Source organism: Calidris pugnax, unplaced genomic scaffold, assembly GCF_001431845.1.
Source record: "Calidris pugnax isolate Ruff unplaced genomic scaffold, ASM143184v1 scaffold41, whole genome shotgun sequence".
Classification (NCBI taxonomy): Eukaryota; Metazoa; Chordata; class Aves; order Charadriiformes; family Scolopacidae; genus Calidris; species Calidris pugnax.
Window position 1 is genome coordinate 27,705,430 of NW_015094509.1, and position 6,037 is coordinate 27,711,466.

A 6,037-nucleotide genomic window follows, 5' to 3' on the forward strand; every position below is an offset into this window, starting at 1 on the left:
CTTGTCCTGGAGCACTACAAGAGACCGGATAAGTCACCTGGGTCTCAGATTAGACCTGCCTTAGTCTTGGAGAAGCTGGCATCACCAGCAGGCAGCCCACTGTCCCAGCACCAGCTGTGGGGCTTGGCATAGCTTTGCAAGGCACCCCCTGACCTCAGCCGTCGCCCACGTCCTTCCAGCCTGCTTTAATCCTTTTTTAATTAAATACGGAGGGGTGTGATGGTATCAGGAGGGTGGGAGGGGGGGTGGCCTGGGGTGTTTTGGGCTCGGGGTGTGTGCCAGCCAGCTGGGTTTGTTTTGAGCCTGTCAGATCTCACACGCTAGCTTTCCCACTCCTGTTCCTCTCCGGATCAGGCATTACGTGGATCATCCCTGCGGCTCTTCCATCGCTCCGGGATCCTGCGGTGTCCCACCTGGCAGGAGCTGGCATATTGTAGACTTCCAAGAGATTGGTGGCTGAAAGGTGAAGTGGCTTCTCTGGCAGCACTGAACAACAGGGAGGAGGTTTGACTGACATCAGAAAACAGCATTGGTGAGATGAAATGGCCACGGAGATGTGCAAGATGTGAACTGGAGGTACGGTCCCCAGCTGGTAGGTCACTGTGGTCGTTCAAAAGGCTGTTAGTGAGGTTTGGGCTTACTGAAGCTTTGGGAAGGTTATCACAGAGATTTAATGACCCACTTGCCTGGGGTTTGGACTCGAGGATGAGGCAGACCCAGACTCCTCCAATATGGGGAGCTGCGGATGCCCCGAGTGTTCCCAGGGGTATGGGAGATGCTCCTGGGGAGAACAAGCTGCATGCTAGACCTGAATGTAATGAAAAAGTCTGTTTCCAGGTTGAAACCAGTCTTCCAGGCTGAAACCAGTCTCTCACTAAACGCATGAGATGCTCTGGGGACAGGTTACTTGCCTCTCCCCGTGGGGCAGCAAGAAGGCAGGGATGGCTGGAACTGAGGTCTCAGGTTGCTGGTGCTACCAGCATCACCAGAAATTTTTGTGCTGGGGGTCACTGGAGACTCTGACAGCACCTGACAGTGAGTTCTAAGTAAAAATACACCCAGATATTAGCATCCACAGGACTTGTGTGTCCGTCCTGCTCTCCCACTATGATTTCTTTTAGAGAAACCTGCCCAGCACAGGCAGGATGTTGGTTTGGCTTTTCCCAGCCCTGGGGTGGCTCTTTTCTTGTTTGAACATCTGAGAAGATCTTGTGTAACATATGGCCTTGAGGGAAGTCAAGGGGATCAGAGCAGGGACCAGAGCACAGCTCTTTTTAGCCACTGGGGATGACCAGACACAGCTGCACCCAAGGCAGTGGTGAAGTGGAAAGAGCTGACCTGGATGAGGTTGATGCAAAGAGATGCTTAGAGGTGAACAAAACTCAGCCACACTAAGAAAACCGAACCTCTTTCAGTTATCTGGAGCAGAGGCCAGACAGGTTCAGATTTGGTCAGATGCCCTCCTGTTTTTAACCCGTGGAGGCTGTGAACCACTGTGACCTGGGGTGGCTGGTGGAGAGCAGGTTCCCCATTGCTGGAAATCTCTAAATCAAGACAGCAAAATTATTGCTCAGAGGGAAATTGTGGGCTTGGCAGAGGCAGTCAGTACTGGGTTTTGCAAGAGGGCAGATTGCTTAGCACTGTACATCCCAGCTGTCTTAAACCCTGTGACTCTGTGAAACCGACTACACGGAACTCTGGTCGCCGGTCCCTCTTAGCCAGAGTCATGAGGGGCCACATGAGTTACACAGAGAGGGAAGTGCTCTGCAGAGTTGCTTACAAAATCACAGAATCATAGAATGGTTTGGGTTGGAAGGGACCTTAAAGATCATCTGGTTCCACCCCCCTGCCCTGGGCAGGGACACCTCCCACCAGACCAGGTTGCTCCAAGCCCCGTCCAACCTGGCTTTGAACACCTCCAGGGATGGGGCATCCACAGCTTCTCTGGGCAACCTGTTCCAGTGTCTCATCACCCTCAGAGTGAAAAATTTCTTCCTGATATCTTATCTAAATCTACCCTCTTCCAGTTTGAAGCCAAGCACAGTCTTTAGCTCAAGTGCAATCTGAGGAAGGTAGCGAGAGCTGCGGGGGACACTCTCAATACCCCAGGGCCGATGATCAAGTCAGCTTCGGAGATAGGACATTTCCCAGCTTGTCCAGAGTGGAGCTGAGGGGCATGAAAGCAAGGTGTGATTTTTCCCATGAGAAGGTTCCTGCTGTGCTGGGTGGAGAGGCTGTGCTCTGGGACCTTGGTTCTGCAAGGGCCGCCAGAGGGGAGGAGGCAAAGGCAAGCAAAGGGATCCTGGCAGGGCTTGAAAACATCGTGAGAGAGCAAATTACATTTGCTCCGTGAGAAGGAAGAGCTGGCAGGGGACCTTTCCCCTCTCCTCGCATCTGTCCAGCGCTGAGCAAACATCAACTAATCTTCCTGACACTTCCATAAGACAAGGAAGCGTTACAGGGCCATAATGGTAAGGGCAGTGGAAAGCACAGCGGCGCTGACGCACGCTGCATCGAGCCACCGCTCCGGCGGGCTCGGCCTCGACATCTGCAAACGTCGCCCATCAGGAGCAGGGCTGAGCTGTGTTTCCCACAGCAGGTCAGGGACAGGCTTCAGAAGGGAACCCAGACATCCTGTCTTGCAGCCTCCTGCTCCTGCTTCTGGACCACGATGAGCCCCATCAGCCAGGGAAATCATTTGCCAACGGAGGCTGTAGGGGTGAGGAAATAATTAAAAGCTGATCCGGGCTCCTGCTTTGGAACGAGAAAAAAAACCCCACCATATTTTCGCAATGATTTAAATACACCCTTTCATCTCCAAACTGGCAGGAACCTTCTATTGTTCATTTTTCTCCTAATCAGTTTTTGCTCAGCAGATGTGAAGACAGGGGAGCCAATTTAACAGGCAAAGCAGAGTAGACACACAAAGTGGAGCAGGGAATGTGAGTTCACATCAGTAAATACGTAAAGATTTGCCGCCAAAGTTGCAAGAGCTTGTTCTTGCTGCTCATGCAGCCGGATATTTGGCAAGCAACAAGAGGTTACCTGTTGACTTATTCTCAGATGAGATTTCTTAAGACATGGTGCAGGGAGGGAAAGCAGGACTATCAGGCTCTTCTGCGATGACTTTGATTCACCTGTAGCTGAATTTAGTGGGAGTTGTCCTCTTGCAGGTGTCTTGTGGATTCCTTGCATAGCCAGCAGGTTGAGTGTTCAATTTTGGGTCCCCCAATATGAGAGAGAGACCAACAAACTGGACCAGGTCCAGCGGACAGCACAAGACATGAGATAAGGCTAAGCAAGCTGGGTTTGACCAGCCTGGGAAAGAAGATGCTCAGGGGAATGCAACTGCTGTCTTCTGCTGCTTAAGGGGAGGCTATAGAGAAGACAATCAGTCTCTTCTCCGAGGTGCACCGTGAAAGGATGAGGCAACAAACACAAGTTGTGGCCGTAGGAAGTGACATTGTGACAATGCAGTAATGCATGATGTGAGACCTTGCAGGGGGGAAGGCGATTTAATTTTTAAACAGAACTGAAACAAAAAGTTGTTGTCACTTATGGCACTCAGACTTTCATACCCACAAGCACCAAGAAGCATGTACCCACCAGTTTGACACAAAATCACTTGTATCCAAGTTATCTGCCGAAAATTCCCCGCAATGCCGGAGGACACGCAATGCCATCTGTTGAATCTCTCCATCCTGTCCCATGTCTCTCACTTTCCTTTGTCTCTCAGCCTCGATGTCCTGAGATGATGCACGGAGATGTGGTGACATCTTGCTGACTTGTTCTGCTAGGTGCCATCAGCAGGTGCTGTTTGTGTAGGCCTTCTCCTGCCACTTGTTCCTTCTGGTGCATCCACACAAAACATCCCCATTCACACCAGTCTGAACATTGCTGTTATGCTGCCTGGAACAGGAAGGGAAATATTTTTCACTATGAGTGTGGGTAAGCACTGGGACAGGTGCACCAGGAGGCTGTGCTGTCTCCACCCCTGGAGATACTCAGAAGTCACCTGGGTAGGATCCTAATAAAACTTTGAAGATAACCCTTCTTAGAGCAGATTGGAGAAGCCCAGAGGCCCTTTCTGACCTAAATTATTCATAGAATTATGGAACAGTTAGAGTTGGAAGGGATCCTAAAGATCATCTAGTTCCAACCCATATAGTTCCATCGAAGATCTTCTAGGTCGAATCTAGTTCCACTTATCACTGGTTGCCACTGGGACATTGAGCCATTGACTGCAGCTCTTTGAGTGTGGCCATCCAGTTACTTCCTTCTCTGTGGTTCTCAGATAGCACAGGGAGGAGAAGAAGATCCTTGTTTTGACAAGGAGAGGAAAGGAAAGAGAAGGGGGAAGTGATGACTTCGGTGTCCTTCATTAACCTCACTGATATACTTCGAATCATCAGCAGCTTATTTACGTGGCACTGCTAATTACTGGCTGCAGGAGAAACCCATACACTTTCCCTTTTCAAGGGTCACAAGGAAAGGCTCATGATGGCAACACACACACCCTGCCTCCTGCAGAGGATGTCAGAGCCCAGCGTGGAGACAGATCTGTATCCTCGTTTTTCCCAGAACTGAAGTCAGAAGAGAACGGGCAGCTTGCCCAGCTCTGCAGAAGCCAGACTCCTGTCTGCCAGCCCTCTTTGTCTCCAGCCATGCTATCTCCTCTGAGAGTCCTCTGCCAGATGATAAACATGGTGCTCTACCCGTCCCTGCTCTGCCCACAGCCTCAGTGTGTCCCCCAGGGTCTCAGAGCAGGTCCAGCTCTGGCTGCAGGCGGGCAGAGATGGTCCCCACCAGATGGGAATGCTCTCCATCTCTTGTCCATCTCCACAGCCTGATGTGTGTTTGAGTGTGGGCATCCTCCAGCTTTTCTTTAGAGATTGGTCCTCTGCACTGGTGTTATGGAGGGGACAGAGGGACTGTGACCCCCCCGCTTTGCTCAAACCCTTTGATGCCAAACATCTTGCTCTCCTCACCCACCCATTTTCACAGCGTGCGTTGGAAAAACCTTTCTTTAGACTTCTAGGAGGTTCTAGGTGGTGTAAAAACTGTTGGGCAGGGGGAGAGTGACAGACATACACAGGGGTTGCGTGAGGAGATTTCCCAGCCACTAAAGAAAATTAAGAAACCTGGCTGAAAAACAAAACCAAGCAAAAAAATCCAACCTTATTGAAATAAGCTTCCTCAGAGAGCTCAGGGGGGTGGTACTGGGCAGGACGGACCCTTCTCCTGCCCCAGCTCAGCCACCCAGGTTTCCTCAGACACTCTCCCAGTCTTCCCCACAGCCCCAGCCGGGCCTTCAGTCTGCAGCAGTGATTTATCCCCCACTGGCCTCAGAAAGTTTTAGTCATCACTCAGCTGCTGAATAACCCTCTTGTCTGAATTCCCCCGAAGGCCCAAAAAGACTCTCTGCTTATCTAACGCTCATTTGACCGGATAATTTGAAGGCAGTTTGCAGGCTCTGTGGAAGTGACCTACTCCAAGTCAGTTCAGCTTTTCAATCCCCTCAGCTGCAACATCAGCACTTTTCCTTGTATTTTTTTCTTCTGCCTGGTGCAGGCTCTGACATTTCCACTGTCCCAGCCGAGACTCGGAGGATGGAGAGGTGCCCCCGGTTCCCCCCACAACCTGTGTGTTGCCTTCCCCGCATCATGGGAACACCATCACAAGGGATCATTTGCAAAGACTAATTGATCTTAAGAGCCTTTTCTCCTCTCATCCTGGAGTATTTGAAAGTGGCTTCCTAGAGCAAGTCTGTCCTCTGAGTACAGTATTAACAGCTCGTTCCTCCACTTTCTCTTCTTTGAGCGCTATTGATTAATCCCGCTGCTGTTTTCTGTTTTGCTGGCGGGCTCAGGTTGCTTTCTCGCTGCTGGGGAGATAAGCTGCAGCCTTCCCCTGGGCAGAGCACAACAGGTATTTAGTTCCAGCACTAATGCTTTCCAACAAAAACTTTGTTTCCTGCAACCAATCTCGTGCCTGGCTTTGAACCGCGCTTTCAATGAGTCTATTCACCGCACAACCG